This window comes from Mus musculus, chromosome 19 (assembly GCF_000001635.26).
Source record: "Mus musculus strain C57BL/6J chromosome 19, GRCm38.p6 C57BL/6J".
Lineage (NCBI taxonomy): Eukaryota > Metazoa > Chordata > Mammalia > Rodentia > Muridae > Mus > Mus musculus.
Genome location: NC_000085.6, coordinates 39,228,954 through 39,246,732, shown reverse-complemented (window position 1 = coordinate 39,246,732; position 17,779 = coordinate 39,228,954). Strand labels below are relative to the sequence as shown.

Sequence of the window (17,779 nt, the reverse complement as noted above, 5' to 3'; positions counted from 1 at the left end):
TTCCAACCCAAAGTTATCAAAAAAGACAAGGAGGGACACTTCATACTCATCAAAGGTAAAATCCTCCAAGAGGAACTCTCAATTCTGAATATCTACGCTTCAAATGCAAGGGCAGCCACATTCATTAAAGACACTTTAGTAAAGCTCAAAGCACACATTGCACCTCACACAATAATAGTGGGAGACTTCAACACACCACTTCCATCAAGGGACAGATCGTGGAAACAGAAACTAAACAGGGACACAGTGAAACTAACAGAAGTTATGAAACAAATGGACCTGACAGATATCTACAGAACATTTTATCCTAAAACAAAAGGATATACCTTCTTCTCAGCACCTCACGGGACCTTCTCCAAAATTGACCATATAATTGGTCACAAAACAGGCCTCAACAGATACAAAAATATTGAAATTGTCCCATGTATCCTATCAGACCACCATGACCTAAGACTGATCTTCAATAACAACATAAATAATGGAAAGCTAACATTCACGTGGAAGCTGGACAACACTCTTCTCAATGATACCTTGGTCAAGGAAGGAATAAAGAAAGAAATTAAAGACTTTTTATAGTTTAATGAAAATGAATCCACAATGTACCCAACCCTTTGGGACACAATGAAAGCATTTCTAAGAGGGAAACTCATAGCTCTGAGTGCCTCCATGAAGAAACGGGAGAGAGCACATACTAGCAGCTTGACAACACATCTAAAAGCTCTAGAAAAAAAGGAAGCAAATTCACCCAAGAGGAGTAGACGGCAGGAAATAATCAAACTCAGGGGTGAAATCAACCAAGTGGAAACAAGAAGAACTATTCAAAGAATTAACCAAACGAGGAGTTGGTTCTTTGAGAAAATCAACAAGATAGTTAAACCCTTAGCTAGACTCACTAAAGGGCACAGGGACAAAATCCTAATTAACAAAATCAGAAATGAAAAGGGAGACATAACAACAGATCCTGAAGAAATCCAAAACACCATCAGATCCTTCTACAAAAGGTTATACTCAACAAAACTGGAAAACCTGGGCAAAATGGACAAATTTCTGGACAGATACCAGGTACCAAAGTTGAGTCAGGATCAAGTTGACCATCTAAACAGTCCCATATCACCTAAAGAAATAGAAGCAGTTATTAATAGTCTCCCAGCCAAAAAAAGCCCAGGACCAGACGGGTTTAGTGCAGAGTTCTATCAGACCTTCAAAGAAGATCTAATTCCAGTTCTGCACAAACTATTTCACAAAATAGAAGTAGAAGGTACTCTACCCAACTCATTTTATGAAGCCACTATTACTCTGATACCTAAACCACAGAAAGACTCAACAAAGATAGAGAACTTCAGACCAATTTCTCTTATGAATATTGATGCAAAAATCCTCAATAAAATTCTTGCTAACCGAATCCAAGAACATATTAAAGCAATCATCCATCCTGACCAAGTAGGTTTTATTCCAGGAATGCAGGGATGGTTTAATATACGAAAATCCATCAATGTATTCCATTATATAAACAAACTCAAAGACAAAAACCACATGATCATCTTGTTAGATGCAGAAAAAGCATTTGACAAGATTCAACACCCATTCATGATAAAAGTTTTGGAAAGATCAGGAATTCAAGGCCCATACCTAAACATGATAAAAGCAATCTACAGCAAACCAGTAGCCAACATCAAAGTAAATGGAGAGAAGCTGGAAGCAATCCCACTAAAATCAGGGACTAGACAAGGCTGCCCACTTTCTCCCTACCTTTTCAACATAGTACTTGAAGTATTAGCCAGAGCAATTCGACAACAAAAGGAGATCAAAGGGATACAAATTGGAAAAGAGGAAGTCAAAATATCACTTTTTGTAGATGATATGATAGTATATATAAGTGACCCTAAAAATTCTACCAGAGAACTCCTAAACCTGATAAACAGCTTCGGTGAAGTAGCTGGATATAAAATTAACTCAAACAAGTCAATGGCCTTTCTCTATACAAAGAATAAACAGGCTGAGAAAGAAATTAGGGAAATAACACCCTTCTCAATAGTCAAAAATAGTATAAAATATCTTGGCGTGACTCTAACTAATGAGGTGAAATATCTATATGATAAAAACTTCAAATCTCTGAAGAAAGAAATTAAAGAAGATCTCAGAAGATGGAAAGATCTCCCATGCTCATGGATTGGCAGGATCAACATTGTAAAAATGGCTATCTTGCCAAAAGCAATCTACAGATTCAATGCAATCCCCATCAAAATTCCAACTCAATTCTTCAACGAATTAGAAGGAGCAATTTGCAAATTCATCTGGAATAACAAAAAACCTAGGATAGCAAAAAGTCTTCTCTAGCATAAAAGAACCTCTGGTGGAATCACCATGCCTGACCTAAAGCTTTACTACAGAGCAATTGTGATAAAAACTGCATGGTACTGGTTTAGAAACAGACAAGTAGACCAATGGAATAGAATTGAAGACCCAGAAATGAACCCACACACCTATGGTCACTTGATCTTCGACAAGGGAGCTAAAACCATCCAGTGGAAGAAAGACAGCATTTTCAACTATTGGTGCTGGAACAACTGGTTCTTATCATGTAGAAGAATGCGAATCGATCCATACTTATCTCCTTGTACTAAGGTCAAATCTAAGTGGATCAAGGAACTTCACATAAAACCAGAGACACTGAAACTTATAGAGGAGAAAGTGGGGAAAAGCCTTGAAGATATGGGCACAGGGGAAAAATTCCTGAACAGAACAGCAATGGCATGTGCTGTAAGATCAAGAATTTACAAATGGGACCTAATGAAACTCCAAAGTTTCTGCAAGGCAAAAGACACCGTCAATAAGAAAAAAAGACCACCAACAGATTGGGAAAGGATCTTTACCTATCCTAAATCAGATAGGGGACTAATATCCAACATATATAAAGAACTCAAGAAGGTGGACTTCAGAAAATCGAACAACCCCATTAAAAAATGGGGCTCAGAACTGAACAAAGAATTCTCACCTGAGGAATACGGAATGGCAGAGAAGCACCTGAAAAAATGTTCAACATCCTTAATCATCAGGGAAATGCAAATCAAAACAACCCTGAGATTCCACCTCACACCAGTCAGAATGGCTAAGATCAAAAATTCAGGTGACAGCAGATGCTGGCGAGGATGTGGAGAAAGAGGAACACTCCTTCATTGTTGGTGGGATTGCAGGCTTGTACAACCACTCTGGAAATCCGTCTGGCGGTTCCTCAGAAAATTGGACATAGTACTACCGGAGGATCCAGCAATACCTCTCCTGGGCATATATCCAGAAGATGCCCCAACTGGTAAGAAGGACACATGCTCCACTATGTTCATAGCAGCCTTATTTATAATAGCCAGAAGCTGAAAAGAACCCAGATGCCCCTCAACAGAGGAATGGATACAGAAAATGTGGTACATCTACACAATGGAGTACTACTCAGCTATTAAAAAGAATGAATTTATGAAATTCCTAGCCAAATGGATGGAGCTGGGGGGCATCATCCTGAGTGAGGTAACACATTCACAAAGGAACTCACACAATATGTACTCAGTGATAAGTGGATATTAGCCCCAAACCTAGGATTCCCAAGATAATAAGGTACAATTTGCTAAACACATGAAACTCAAGAAGAATGAAGACTGAAGTGTGGACACTATGCCCCTCTTTAGAATTGAGAACAAAACACCCATGGAAGGAGTTACAGAGACAAAGTTGGGAGCTGAGATGAAAGGATGGATCATGTAGAGACTGCCATATCCAGGGATCCACCCCATAATCAGCATCCAAACGCTGACACCATTGCATACCCTAGCAAGATTTTATTGAAAGGACCCAGATGTAGCTATCTCTTGTGAGACTATGCCGGGGCCTAGCAAACACAGAAGTGGATGCTCACAGTCAGCTAATGGATGGATCACAGGGCTCCCAATGGAGGAGCTAGAGAAAGAACCCAAGGAGCTATGGGATCCGCAACCCTATAGGTGGAACAATATTATGAACTAACCAGTACCCCGGAGCTCTTGACTCTAGTCGGCCATCACTGGAAAGAGAGGCCCATTGGACACGCAAACTTTGTATGCCCCAGTACAGGGGAATGCCAGGGCCAAAAAGGGGGAGTGGGTGGGTAGGGGAGTGGGGGTGGTCGGGTATGGGGGACTTTTGGTATAGCATTGGAAATGTAAATGAGCTAAATACCTAATAAAAAATGGAAAAAAAAAAGACAAGGTTCTTCAGAATTTAAGTAGATAACCTGAGTATTTGACAAGTACTTTCTGGATAAGTAGCATTCACAATGCCACAAATTAAGATCTGCTCATGTTTTAAGGCAAAACAGTGACTGTAGAGAAAAAATTGTTTACAGAACAGAAGACAGATCTATAATATACTTAGAGAAATATAAGATAGTGATAATAAAAATAGTTCAAGTTTAGTTAAGCAAGTCACTTTGTTAAATTTGTGCATTTTGCAGATTAACGCTGCTATGTGTAATTTCTTAAAACAGGAAAATCACATTGAAAGACTTTTTCAAATCATGAAAAAATTCTATTACACACAGCTAAGGAATGATAAATATACTTTGACTCATAAACACCCAGGACTGTGGAAAATGAGCATTAAAGACACATTGATACATCAGTGAAGTTGGGGAGACCAAAGTAGTTCAACAAAATGAAAACAAATATTATCTGGTTTAGAATCTATAAATATAGATGAAGTCCATACCACCATTGTCAAAAGCAATTATTCTCTCAAAAATGATCAGCAGTAAATAAGGTATACTTTTTCTAAGGATTTAACTCATTAAAAATTATAATAAAATCTGTGTTCATGATATAGGATTCAAAAGCAACAGAAAAACACTTCAGCTAGAATAACACCAGTAGATCTTTTGTACTCTAACCTATGACAGAATGGAAAAGTCAAAACACAAAGCTTTGCTCACCATTGGTTTTCCTCAGTTCTTCCACAAGACACTGTGCTTCCTCTTGAACACGGTCCTCAATGTTCCTTTTCCCCATGCCCAAATTCTTCAAGGTCATGAGTGTGAATTCCTAAACAAATAGAAACAGAAACTACAACATGAACCCAGAAAGAAAAAGGGTATCTGAGAAGACACAACAATACAGAGGCCCAGTCTGAACCCCACGATCAAGTCTGGGCTTTGCTTTTTTACTTTTTTCTTTTTCTTTTTTTTTTCAAGACAGGGTTTCTCTGTATAGTCCTGGCTGTCCTGGAACTCATTCTGTAGCTGGCCTCGAACTCAGAAATTCACCTGTCTCTGCCTCCCAAGTGCTGGGATTAAAGGCATGTACCACCATGCCTGGCTTGGGCTTTGCTTTCTATCTTCTTCTTCACTGTGAGTGCTGCCCAGCTCACACATGAACATGCACAGTTACTTACCAAGGCCTTTACTATTTTTTTCAGCTAGTGGAAAGATTCCTTTTACAGCAAACTCCTCCCCATGATCAATCAAGGCTTCTTTCACTGCTTCATATCCATGTAACACCACAGTGGGCTTCATGCCCAAGTACAGAGTGAACACAGGGCCATAGACTTTTGAGAACTGGGAATTAAAAAAAGAAAGCAATGGGTAATTGTCACTTGTCAGAGAATACATGTACCTTGTAATGGCCCAGGCAGTTGATATTTAGGTTACAGTGAATTACTCATCCAAATATTCAGCAGGTCACTTGATCATGTTTCAATAAGTAACTGAGGCAAGAGTTTTCCAGATTCATTTTGGGACTGAATTGCTCATGAATAAAAGCCTCCATATTGTTGACATTGTTACTGAAGCTAAATTGTGAGTGCAGACTGGAATCTAGCAAGGCTGTCCTCTGAGAGGCTCTATAAGCATCTTACTGAGAAAGATGTAGATACTTACAGCCAAGCATTGGACTGTAGGAAGAGTAAGGAAGAGAACAGGAAAGACTGAAGGAACTGAGGAGATGGCAACCTCATAGAAACACAAACAAAATTAACTAACCTGGACCCCTGGGCGTTCCCAGAGACTAAGCCACCAACTAAAGAGCACACAGGTTGTTCTGAGGCTCCTGATACATATATAGTAGAGGACTACCTTGTCTGGCTTCAGTGGGAGAAGATGTGCCTAATCCTATAGAGACTTGATAGACCAGGAAGGGGATGACTGAGCAGCACCCTCTCAGAAACAAAGGGGATGGTGGAATAGAGAAGAATTCTACATGAGGGGATACTAGGGAACATCTAGGAGGTGAAATAATAATAATAATAATAATAATAATAATAATAATAATAATAATAAAAAATAATCATACACAATTTAATGTACTCAACAAATAAAAGCACAATGCTTTTTTAATCACTTGATGCCTGAACAATCTTATTCCATGTTCACTCAATAATAAAATAAGTATCAATGCTCAGATGACTGTATCAGGATACTTTTAATGCTTTTCCTGTGGAACATAGCCCCAGGAAGAAGAGTGGAAATCCATAGTGAGAACCCCATGTTTCTTCTATCATTACTGCAAATGTGGAAAGTGGGTACCACTGAAGTTCTGCACAGCATGGGCATCTGTAAGTGAACAGCTTCTTCAACTGGGGAATCCATGGCCCCAGTCACAAAATGAGTCAAACAATATATCAAATGTGTTTGGTTATCTTATTTCCTGTGTTAACATGTATAAATGTTTTCTTTTGTGTGTGTTATTTATTTATTTATTTATTTATTTTATTAGATATTTTTTATTTATATTTCAAATGTTATCCCCTTTCCTTGTTTCCCCTCCAAAGGCCCCTATCCCATCCCCACTCTGCCTGCTTACCAACCCACCCTCTTCTGATTCCCTGTCCTTGCATTCCCCTATGCTAGGATATACATCACAGGACCAAGGGTCTGTCTTCCCATTGATGTGTGGCAAGGTCATCCTCTGCTTCATATGCAGCTGGAGCCAAGGGTCCCTCCATGTGTACTTTTTGGTGGATGGCTTAGTCCCTGGGAGCTCTGGGGGTATTGGTTGTTTCATATTGTTGTTCCTTCTATGGAGCTGCGAACACCTTCAGCTCCTTCCATCCTTTCTCTAGCTCCTCCATTGGGGACCCTGTGCTCTATCTAATTAATGGTTGACTGAGAGCATCACGTCTGTATTTGTCAGGCACTGACAGAGCCTATCAGGAGTCAGATATATAAGGCTCCTGTCAGCAAGCACTTGTTGGCATCAACAATAGTGTCTGGGTTTGGTGACCATTTATGGGATGGATCCACAGGAGGGGTAGTCTCTGGATGGCCTTTCTTTCCAGACAATATGGCAGATGCCAACAAGAGCTTGCTGACAGGAGCCTGATATAGCTGTCTCCTGAGAGGCTGTACCAGTGCCTGGCAAATACAAAAGTGGATGCTCACGGTCATCCATTGGATGGAGCACAGGGTCCCCAATAAAGAAGCTAGAGAAAGTAACCAAGGAGCTGAAGGGTTTGCAGCTCCATAGGAGAAAAAAAAACAATATGAAATAACCAGTACCCCCCAGAGCTCCCTGAGAATAAACCACCAATCAAAGAAAACACATGGTGGGACTCATCACTCTAGCTGCATATGTAGCAGAGAATTGCCTAGTTGGTCATCAGTGGGAGGAGAGGCTGTTGGTCCTGTGAAGGTTTTATGCCCCCAGTATAGGGGAATGGCAGGGGCAGGAAGCAGGAGTGGGTGGGTTGGGGAGCATGGGGACAGGGGACAGGAGATGGGATAGGGGATTTTTGTAGGGGAAACTGGGGAAAGGGATAACATTTGAAATGTAAATAAAGAAAATATCTAATAAAAGAAAAGAAAATGAAAGCAAAATAAAAGAAAGAAAGAAAAAGTAATAAAAAATAAATAAGGCTGCTATGAAAATAGTGGAGCATGTGTCCTCATTACATGTTAGAGCATCTTCTGAATACATCCCCAGGAGGGGTATAGTTGCATGGAATTGATACAGTGACAGGCAGGTAGATCAGTGGAATAGAACTGAAGACCCAGAATTAAACCCACACACCTATAGTCACTTGATCTTTAACTAGGACCTAAAACCATCCAGTAGAAAAAAGACAGCATTTTCAACAAATGGTGCTGATTCAACTGGAGGTCAGCATGTAGAAGAATGAAAATTGATCATTTCTTATCTCCTTGTATAAAGCTCAAGTCCAAGTGGATCAAGGACCTCCACATAAAACATAAAACCAGATACACTGAAACTAATAGAAAAGAAAGTGGGGAAGAGCCTCAAGCACATGGGCACAGAGGAAATTTTCCTGAACAGAACACCAATGGCTTATGTTCTAAGATCAAGAATTGACAAATGGGATCTCATAAAATTTCAAAGCTTCTATAAGGCAAAGGAAACTATCAATAGGACAAAACAGCAACCAACAGATAGGGAAAAGATCTTTACTAATCCTACATCTGATGGAGAGCTAATATCCAATATATTCAAAGAACTGAAGAAGTTAGACTTCAGATAACCAAATAACCCTGTTAAAAATGGGTTACAGATCTAAACAAAGAATTCTCAACTGAGAGATACTGAATGGCTGAGAAGCACCTTTAAAAAGTTCAACATCCTTAATCATCAGGGAAATGCAAATCAAAACAACCCTAAGATTTCACCTCACAGCAGTCAGAATGGCTAAGATCAAAAACTCAGGTGCCAGCAGATGCTGGTGAGGATGTGGAGAAAAAGGAGCACTCCTCCACTGCTGGTGGGATTGCAAGCTGATACAACCACTCTGGAAATCACTTTGGTGGTTCATAAGAAAATGGACATAGTACTACCTGAGGACATAGATGTTTTATTTTAATAAAATATCAATTATTCAGAGAAATTCATTAACAAATGCTAATGCCAATAAAAAATACATCTCTAAATTATTACCTCACTTGGTGGAAGATGTGATGTGCCCTTTCCCAGAGACTTATGGCCAAAAACTGTTGGAAGCAGGAATAAAATAAATATGGGAAGAAGTATACACAAGTTTGGAATTTTGCATATTATTATAGTCAAAGAACCAAAATTTCTCTAATTCACAATAGAAATAGCTTTTTCCTGAATTTCTGATGTAGGCAACAAAAACAACTTTACAGGTTTTAACTTTATGATCATTGATGACAATACTGTTTTGGCCAGTCCTGAAAATGTATGCAGAAATAACATTATATAGACTATACAGGTTATATCTAAGAACATATGTATATAAATGTACATAAATGCATATAATAACAATTAATAAATAATAGGCCATACATTTTTAAAAAAGAACCAGAGGGACTATATGAGAGGGTTTGGAGAGAGAAGAGGGAAGGATGAATATATTATAATCTCAAAATAATAATTATGTAATTATAACCTCAATATTGTCAAGAGCCATAATGGGGCAAGCTAATAATGAGCAGGTTATCTTCCTGAGATGGTCTGCTTCAGATTATTATATAATCTACAACAGATTCATTCTTATTGGGCAAGGCAATAAGAGAATTTAGTTTAGGAAAGATTCCTGCTATTAATATGCTTTTCCTGTTACTATTAAATATGCATAACAATACCTATGTGTTAGCCCACCACTTTGGAGCAACTGTCTCCATATCTATGAAGATGTACTGTCTAGCAGTGATGCTACATAGACAAATAGATGACTTAAGTCTTAATGGTGATCCTATAGCATTCCTAAAATTATATCAGTGATTATTAGGCTCTTTTATAGTGAGACTACTATTAGGTACTTTTCTGATAGTCAAAATTGCAATGAGAACTCTGCCAATTTCCCTAGTATTTCCAGTTAATTGCACTTAGATACTAACCAGACTTTCTCCTACTCAGAGCACATTCCAAGAGGTTGTAAAACAATTAACCAAAGGTCATAAAAAGGGAACTAACCATTTATTATAGGTGCTAGAACAGAAGATAAAATATTGACTGATTTTATTTGTATAAAACTTCACGGTATTCTTTACAGGCCCCAGACATCCGGCCACCTTCCTGGACAGAGGAAAGGGGTCCGAGCGGAGAGGGAGCGCTTTGCCTGAGCATCGGCAGTAGACATCTTGGTTCTGAGACCCCGTTGAGTGTATTCTGCACAGGTGAGAGTACAGAATACATGAGCTAAAAGCTTCTGGGACAAGGGGGAGCCACAGAGCTTCTAAGGTAGCCCCCTTTTCAGGTGCCAGACAGCTGGCCACTTTCCCAGCCAGATGTTAGGGATCCAACCCGCCCGGGAAAGATTTGCCTGAGCATCAGCAGCAGACATCTTGGTTCCAGACCCCGCCGAGTATATTCTGCACAGGCCCCAGAGATTACCAGATGGCAAAAGGCAAATGCAAGAATCCTACTAACAGAAATCAAGACTACTCACCATCATCAGAACTCAGCACACCCACCCCACCTACTCCTGGGCACCCCAACACAACTGAAAAGCTACACCCGGATTTAAAAGCATATCTCATGATGATGGTAGAGTACATCAAAAAGGACTTTAATAACTCACTTAAAGAAATACAGGAGAACACTGCTAAAGAGTTACAAATCCTCAAAGAAAAACAGGAAAACACATCCAAACAGGTGATGGAAATGAACAAAACTATACTAGACCTAAAAAGGGAAGTAGACACAATAAAGAAAATCCAAAGTGAGGCAATGCTGGAGATAGAAACCCTAGGAAAGAAATCTGGAACCATAGATGCGAGCATCAGCAACAGAATACAAGAGATAGAAGAGACAATCTCAGGTGCAGAAGATTCCATAGAGAACATCGGCACAACAATCAAAGAAAATACAAAATGCAAAAGGATCCTAACTCAAAACATCCAAAAAATACAGGACACAATGAGAAGACCAAACCTACGGATAATAGGAATTGATGAGAATAAAGATTTTCAACTTAAAGGGCCAGCAAATATCTTCAACAACATTTTAGAAGAAAACTTCCCAAACCTAAAGAAAGAGATGCTCATGAACATACAAGAAGTGACAGAACTCCAAATAGACTGGACCAGAAAAGAAATGCCTCCCGACACATAATAATCAGAACAACAAATGCACTAAAAAAAGATAGAATATTAAAAGCAGTAAGGGAGAAAGGTCAAGTAACATATAAAGGCAGGCCTATCAGAATTACACCAGACTTTTCACCAGAGACTATGAAAGCCAGAAGAGCCTAGACAGATGTTATACAGACACTAAGAGAACACAAATGCCAGCCTAGGCTACTATACCCGGCCAAACTCTCAATTACCATAGATGGAGAAACCAAAGTATTCCATGACAAAACCAAATTCACACATTAACTTTCCACGAATCCAGCCCTTCAAAGGATAATAATAGAAAGAAAAAACAAAACAAAACAAAACAATACAAGGACAGAAATCACACCCTAGAAAAAGCAAGAGAGTAATCCCTCAATAAATCAAAAAGAAGACAGCCACAAGAACAGAATGCCAAATCTTACAACAAAAATAAAAGGAAGCAACAATTACTTTTCATTAATATTTCTTAATATCAATGGACGCAATTCCCCAATAAAAAGACATTGACTAACAGACTGGCTACACAAACAGGACCCAACATTATGCTACTTACAGGAAACCCATCTCAGGGAAAAAGACAGACACTACCTCAGAGTGAAAGGCTGGAAAACAATTTTCCAAGCAAATGGTCTGAAGAAACAAGCTGGAGTAGCCATTCTAATATCGAATAAAACCGACTTCCAACTCAAAGTTATCAAAAAAGACATGGCAGGACACTTCATACTCATCAAAGTTAAACTCTTCCAAGAGGAACTCTCAATTCTAAATATCTATGCTCCAAATGCAAGGGCAGACACATTCATTAAAGACACTTTAGTAAAGCTCAAAGCACACATTGCACCTCAAACAATAATAGTGGGAGACTTCAACATACCACTTTCATCAATGGACATATCATGGAAACAGAAACTAAACAGGGACACAGTGAAACTAACAGAAGTCATGAAACAAATGGACTTATCAGATATCTATAGAACGTTTTATCCTAAAACAAAAGGATATACCTTCTTCTCAGCACCTCACGGGACCCTCTCCAAAATTGACCATATAATTGGTCACAAAACAGGCCTCAACAGATACAAAAATATTGAAATTGTCCCATGCATCCTATCAGACCACCATGGACTAAGGCTGATCTTCAATAACAATATAAATAATGGAAAGCCAACATTCACGTGGAAACTGAACAACACACTTCTCAATGATACCTTGATCAAGGAAAGAATAAAGAAAGAAATTAAAGACTTTTTAGAGTTTAATGAAAATGAAGCCACAACATACCCAAACCTATGGGACACAATGAAAGCATTTCTAAGACGGAAACTCAGCTCTGAGTGCCTCCAAAAAGAAACTGGAGAGAGCACACACTAGCTGCCTGACACAACATCTAAAAGCTCTAGAAAAAAAGGAAGCAAATACACTGAAGAGGAGTAGACAGCAGTAAATAATCAAACTCAGGTATGAAATCAACCAAGTAGAAACAAGAAGAACTATTCAAAGAATTGACCAAAGGAGGAGTTGGTTCTTTGAGAAAATCAACAAGATAGATAAACCCTTAGCTAGGCTCACTAGAAGGCACAGGGACAGCATCCTAATTAACAAAATCAGAATTGAAAAGGGAGACATAGCAACAGATCCTGAAGAAATCCAAAACACCATCAGATCCTTCTGGAAAAGGCTATACTCAACAAAACTGGAAAACCTGAACAACATAGACAAATTTCTAGACAGATACCAGGTACCAAAATTAAGTCAGGAACAAGTTAATGATCTAAACCGTCCCATATCCCCCAAAGAAATAGAAGCAGTCATTAATAGTCTCCCAGCCAAAAAAAAAAAAAAAAAAAAAGGCCAGGACCAGATGGGTTTAGTACAGAGTTCTACCAGAATTTCAAAGAAGATCTAATTCCAGTTCTGCACAAACTATTCCACAAAATAGAAGTAGAACGAACTCTACCCAACTCATTCTATGAAGCCACAGTTACTCTCATACCTGAACCACAGAAAGATCCAACAAAGATAGAGAACTTCAGACCAATTTCCCTTATGAATATCGATGCAAAAATACTCAATAAAATTCTCCCTAACAGAATCCAAGAACACATTAAAGCAATCATCCATCCTGACCAAATAGGTTTCATTCCAGGGATGCAGGGATGGTTTAATATACGGAAATCCATCAACATAATCCATTATATAAACAAACTCAAAGACAAAAACAACATGATCATCTCGTTAGATGCAGAAAAAGCATTCGACAAGATCCAATACCCATTCATGATAAAAGTCTTGGAAAGATCAGGAATTCAAGGCCCATACCTAACCATAATAAAAGCAATCTACAGCAAACCAGTAGCCAACATCAAAGTAAATGGTGAGAAGCTTGAAGCAATCCCACTAAAATCAGGGACTAGACAAGGCTCTCCACTCTCTCCATACCTATTCAACATTGCATTTGAAGTCCTAGCCAGAGCAATTAGACAACAAAAGGAGATCAAGGGGACACAAATTGGAAAAGATGAAGTTAAAATATCACTTTTTGCAGATGATATGATAGTATATATAAGTGACCTTAAAAATTCCACCAGAGAACTCCTAAACCTGATAAACAGCTTCAGTGAAGTAGGTGGATATAAAATTAACTCAAACAAGTCAATGGCCTTTCTCTACACCAAGAATAAACAGGCTGAGAAAGAAATTAAGGAAACAACACCCTTCTCAATAATCACAAATAATATAAAATATCTTAGCATGACTCTAACTAAGGAAGTGAAAGATCTATATGATAAAAACTTCAAGTCTCTGAAGAAAGAAATTAAAGAAGATCTCAGAAGATGGAGAGATCTCCCATGCTCATGGATCGGCAGGATTAACATTGTAATAATGGCTATCTTGCCAAAACCAATCTACAGATTCAATGCAATCCCCATCAAAATTCCAACTCAATTCTTCAACGAATTAGAAAGAGCAATTTGCAAATTCATCTGGAATAACAAAAAACCTAGGATAGCAAAAACTCTTCTAAGGATAAAAGAACCTCTGGTGGATTCACCATGCCGGACCTAAAGCTTTACTACAGAGCAATTGTGATAAAAACAGCATGGTACTGGTATACTGACAGACAAGTCAAAATGGAATAGAATTGAAGACCCAGAAATGAACCCACACACCTATGGTCACTTGATCTTCCACAAGGGAGCTAAAACCATCCAGTGGAAGAAAGACAGCATTTCGACAACTGGTGCTGGCACAACTGGTTGTTATCATGTAGAAGAATGTGAATTGATCCATTCCTATCTCCTGATACTAAGGTCAAATCTAAGTGGATCAAGGAACTTCACATAAAACCAGAGACACTGAAACTTATAGAGGAGAAAGTGGGGAAAAGCCTTGAAGATATGGGCACAGGGGAAAAATTCCTGAATAGAACAGCAATGGCTTGCACAGTAAGATCAAGAAGATCATGAAACTGCAAAGCTTCTGCAAGGCAAAAGACACCCTCAATAAGACAAAAAGTGCACCAACAGATTGGGAAAGAATCTTTTCCTATCCTAAATCAGATAGGGGACTAATAACCAACATATATAAAGAACTCAAGAAGGTGGACTTCAGAAAATCAAATAACCCCATTAAAAAATGGGGCCCAGAACTGAACAAAGAATTCTTACCTGAGGAATACCAAATGGCAGAGAAGCACCTGAAAAGAATGTTCAACATCCTTAATCATCAGGGAAATGCAATCAAAACAACCCTGAGGTTCCACCTCACACCAGTCAGAATGGCTAAGATCAAAAATTCAGGTGACAGCAGATGCTGGCGAGGATGTGGAGAAAGAGGAACACTCCTCCATTTTTGGTGGGATTGCAGGCTTGTACATCCACTCTGGAAATCAGTCTGGTGGTTCCTTAGAAAATTGGACATAGTACTACCGGAGGATCCACCAATACCTCTCCTGAGCATATATCCAGAAGATGTCCCAACCAGTAAGAAGGACACATGCTCCACTATGTTCATAGCAGCCTTATTTATAATAGCCAGAAGCTGGAAAGAACCCAGATGCCCCTCAACAGAGGAATGGATACAGAAAATGTGGTACATTTACACAATGGAGTACTACTCAGCTATTAAAAAGAATGAATTTATGAAATTCCTAGGCAAATGGTTGGACCTGGAGGGCATCATCATGAGTGAGGTAACACAATCACAAAGGAACTCACACAATATGTACTCACTGATACGTGGATATTAGCCAAAAACTTAGGATATCCAAGTTATAAGATACAATTTGCTAAACGCATGAAACTCAAGAAGAATGAAGACCAAAGTGTGGACACTGTGCCCCTTCTTAGAATTGGGAACAAAACACCCATGGAAGGAGTTACAGAGACAAAGTTTGGAGCTGTGACGAAAGAATGGACCATCTAAAGACTCTCATATCCAGGGATCCACCCCATAATCAGCTTCCAAACGCTGACACCATTGCATACACTAGCAAGATTTTGCTGAAAGGACCCTGATATAGCTCACTTCTGAGACTATGCCGGGGCCTATCAAACACAGAAGTGGATGCTCACAGTCAGCTAATGGATTGGATCACAGGGCCCTCAATGGAGGAGCTAGAGAAAGTACCCAAGGAGCTAAAGGGATCTGCAACCCTATAGGTGGAACAACATTATGAACTAACCAGTACCCCAGAACTCTTGACTCTAGCTGCATATGTATCAAAAGATGGCCTAGTCGGCCATCACTGGAAAGAGAGGCCCATTGGACACGCAAACTTTATATGCCCCAGTACAGGGGAACGCCAGGGCCAAAAAGGGGGAGTGGGTGGGTAGGGGAGTGGCGGTGAGTGGGTATGGGGGACTTTTGATATAGCATTGGAAATGTAAATGAGCTAAATACCTAATAAAAAAATGGAAAAAAAAGACTGTCATATCCAGGGATCCACCTTATAATCAGCTTCCAAACGCTGACACCATTGCATACACTAGCAAGATTTTGCTGAAAGGACCCAGATATAGCTGTCTCTTGAGAGACTATGCCGGGGCCTATCAAACACAGAAGTGGATGCTCACAGTCAGCTATTGGATGGATCACAGACCTCCCAATGGAGGAGCTAGAGAAAGTACCCAAGGAGCTAAAGGGATCTGCAATCCTATAGGTGGAACAACATTATGAACTAACCAGTACCCTGGTGCTCTTGACTCTAGCTGCATATGTATCAAAAGATGGCCTAGTCGGCCATCACTGGAAAGAGAGGCCCATTGGACACACAAACTTTATATGCCCCAGTACAGGGGAACGCCAGGGCCAAAAAATAGGAATGGGTGGGTAGGGAAGTGGGGGGGGGGGTATGGGGGACTTTTGGGAGAGCATTGGAAATGTAATTGAGGAAAATATGTAATAAAAAAATATAGAAAAAAAAACTTCACTAATAACTTAGTTATGGCTTTAAACCCTCAGTGAACCCATGGAGCTAAGACAGGTGGTGGATGTTTAGCCAGATAATTACTCCTAATGGATATGCATGTAAACATTCTCTATTGTAAACTTCTATTTCAATCTATGATTTGATATTTTTGTGTGAACTTGTGATAAACTTTGTTGCATGTGATCAAGCATCTTGAAAGATGTATAAGTACTGAGGTCAAAGAGATGAGAAGAACTATTTTTCCCTTTCTCCAATTAGCACCTTTCCACTTTTTCCCTTAGATAGGTTTCATAGGAAACTTTTTACAACTTATTATTAAGTCCTGCAATCACTTTTCTAAGTACCCCTTTTTCTTCCTGTGAGTTCTGACTGACAAACTGTAAGTTAGAGCTGTGCAATTCCTACTGAGATAGTGCAAAGGCTATTTACTTAATACTTTGCTGTTTGAGGAAGAGGTGCTAAAGGCCAGAAACTGCAGTTTCTGGCCTCAGAAGATCACAGAAGGCAAGTCAGCTACAGAAGCATAATAACTTGGGTGTAGATAAGTAAATCAGCTACAGTAGCAAGGTAACTTCAACTTAGATAAGTAAACCTTTTATTATACAGCAACCCTAAATATCTCATAAGACCAAGTTTTACCCTCCACCAACACTCTTCCACCTCTGCTGCCTCAAGAAGAACTGGCAAGAACGAAGAACCCTGCTGAAGCTGTCCAACAGCACAATATGAAAACAACTTTAAAATAAATTTTATATTTATCTTTCTTTGCAGGGTGCTAGAAGAGCATAAGGGATACTTACACATATTTACATTGGTTGAGGATTGGGTGATGTTCTTCACATCTAGCTGGAGTAAACTGACAATATCGGAACAGGAGTGGGGCCAGGAGGGAGCTTCCCTCTCCCAGAGCTCTGACTCCAGAGTGAGAGGAGAATAAGACAGAAGAGAGTGAGCATCAGGAATGAGATCAGATCCATTGAGATCCTCTTAGTTTCACAGCTATGATCAGAAAGCACAGAGCTTTTATCTTGTGGCTGCAGAATCAATATTACAGCATAATTGACTAATCAGCTAACTGCTACTCTTTAATCTGTCTTTTACATGGACTTTATCCTAGTGATAATGACAAAAATAAGCTGTTCTTCATGATTAAATGTCTCATGATGTAGCTCAAACTATCTACTCATCTGCTTTATCTTCCCAAGTTTAGGAGTCTATACATGAGCAACCATGTCCAGGTGTAACTATATATTTAACTGTATACTTTACTGTACATTTAAAACATTTGTTACCTTAAACATTTACAT

The 17,779-nt window shown here is 39.2% G+C and overlaps 1 pseudogene across 1 annotated transcript in view; it reads right to left on the bottom strand.

Annotated features, from left to right (window-relative positions):
* The window catches only part of Cyp2c53-ps (cytochrome P450, family 2, subfamily c, polypeptide 53-ps), a 45,484-nt pseudogene extending 28,005 nt beyond the window's left edge, over positions 1 to 17,479 (bottom strand). Inside the window, exons 1-3 of the transcript NR_033614.2 lie at positions 17,273 to 17,479; positions 5,410 to 5,572; positions 4,952 to 5,060 (exon numbers count right to left, since the gene is read on the bottom strand). The product of NR_033614.2 is annotated as a cytochrome P450, family 2, subfamily c, polypeptide 53-ps (transcript). The remainder of the gene's footprint in view (positions 1 to 4,951; positions 5,061 to 5,409; positions 5,573 to 17,272) is intronic.
* Between the last annotated feature and the right edge of the window lie 300 nt (positions 17,480 to 17,779).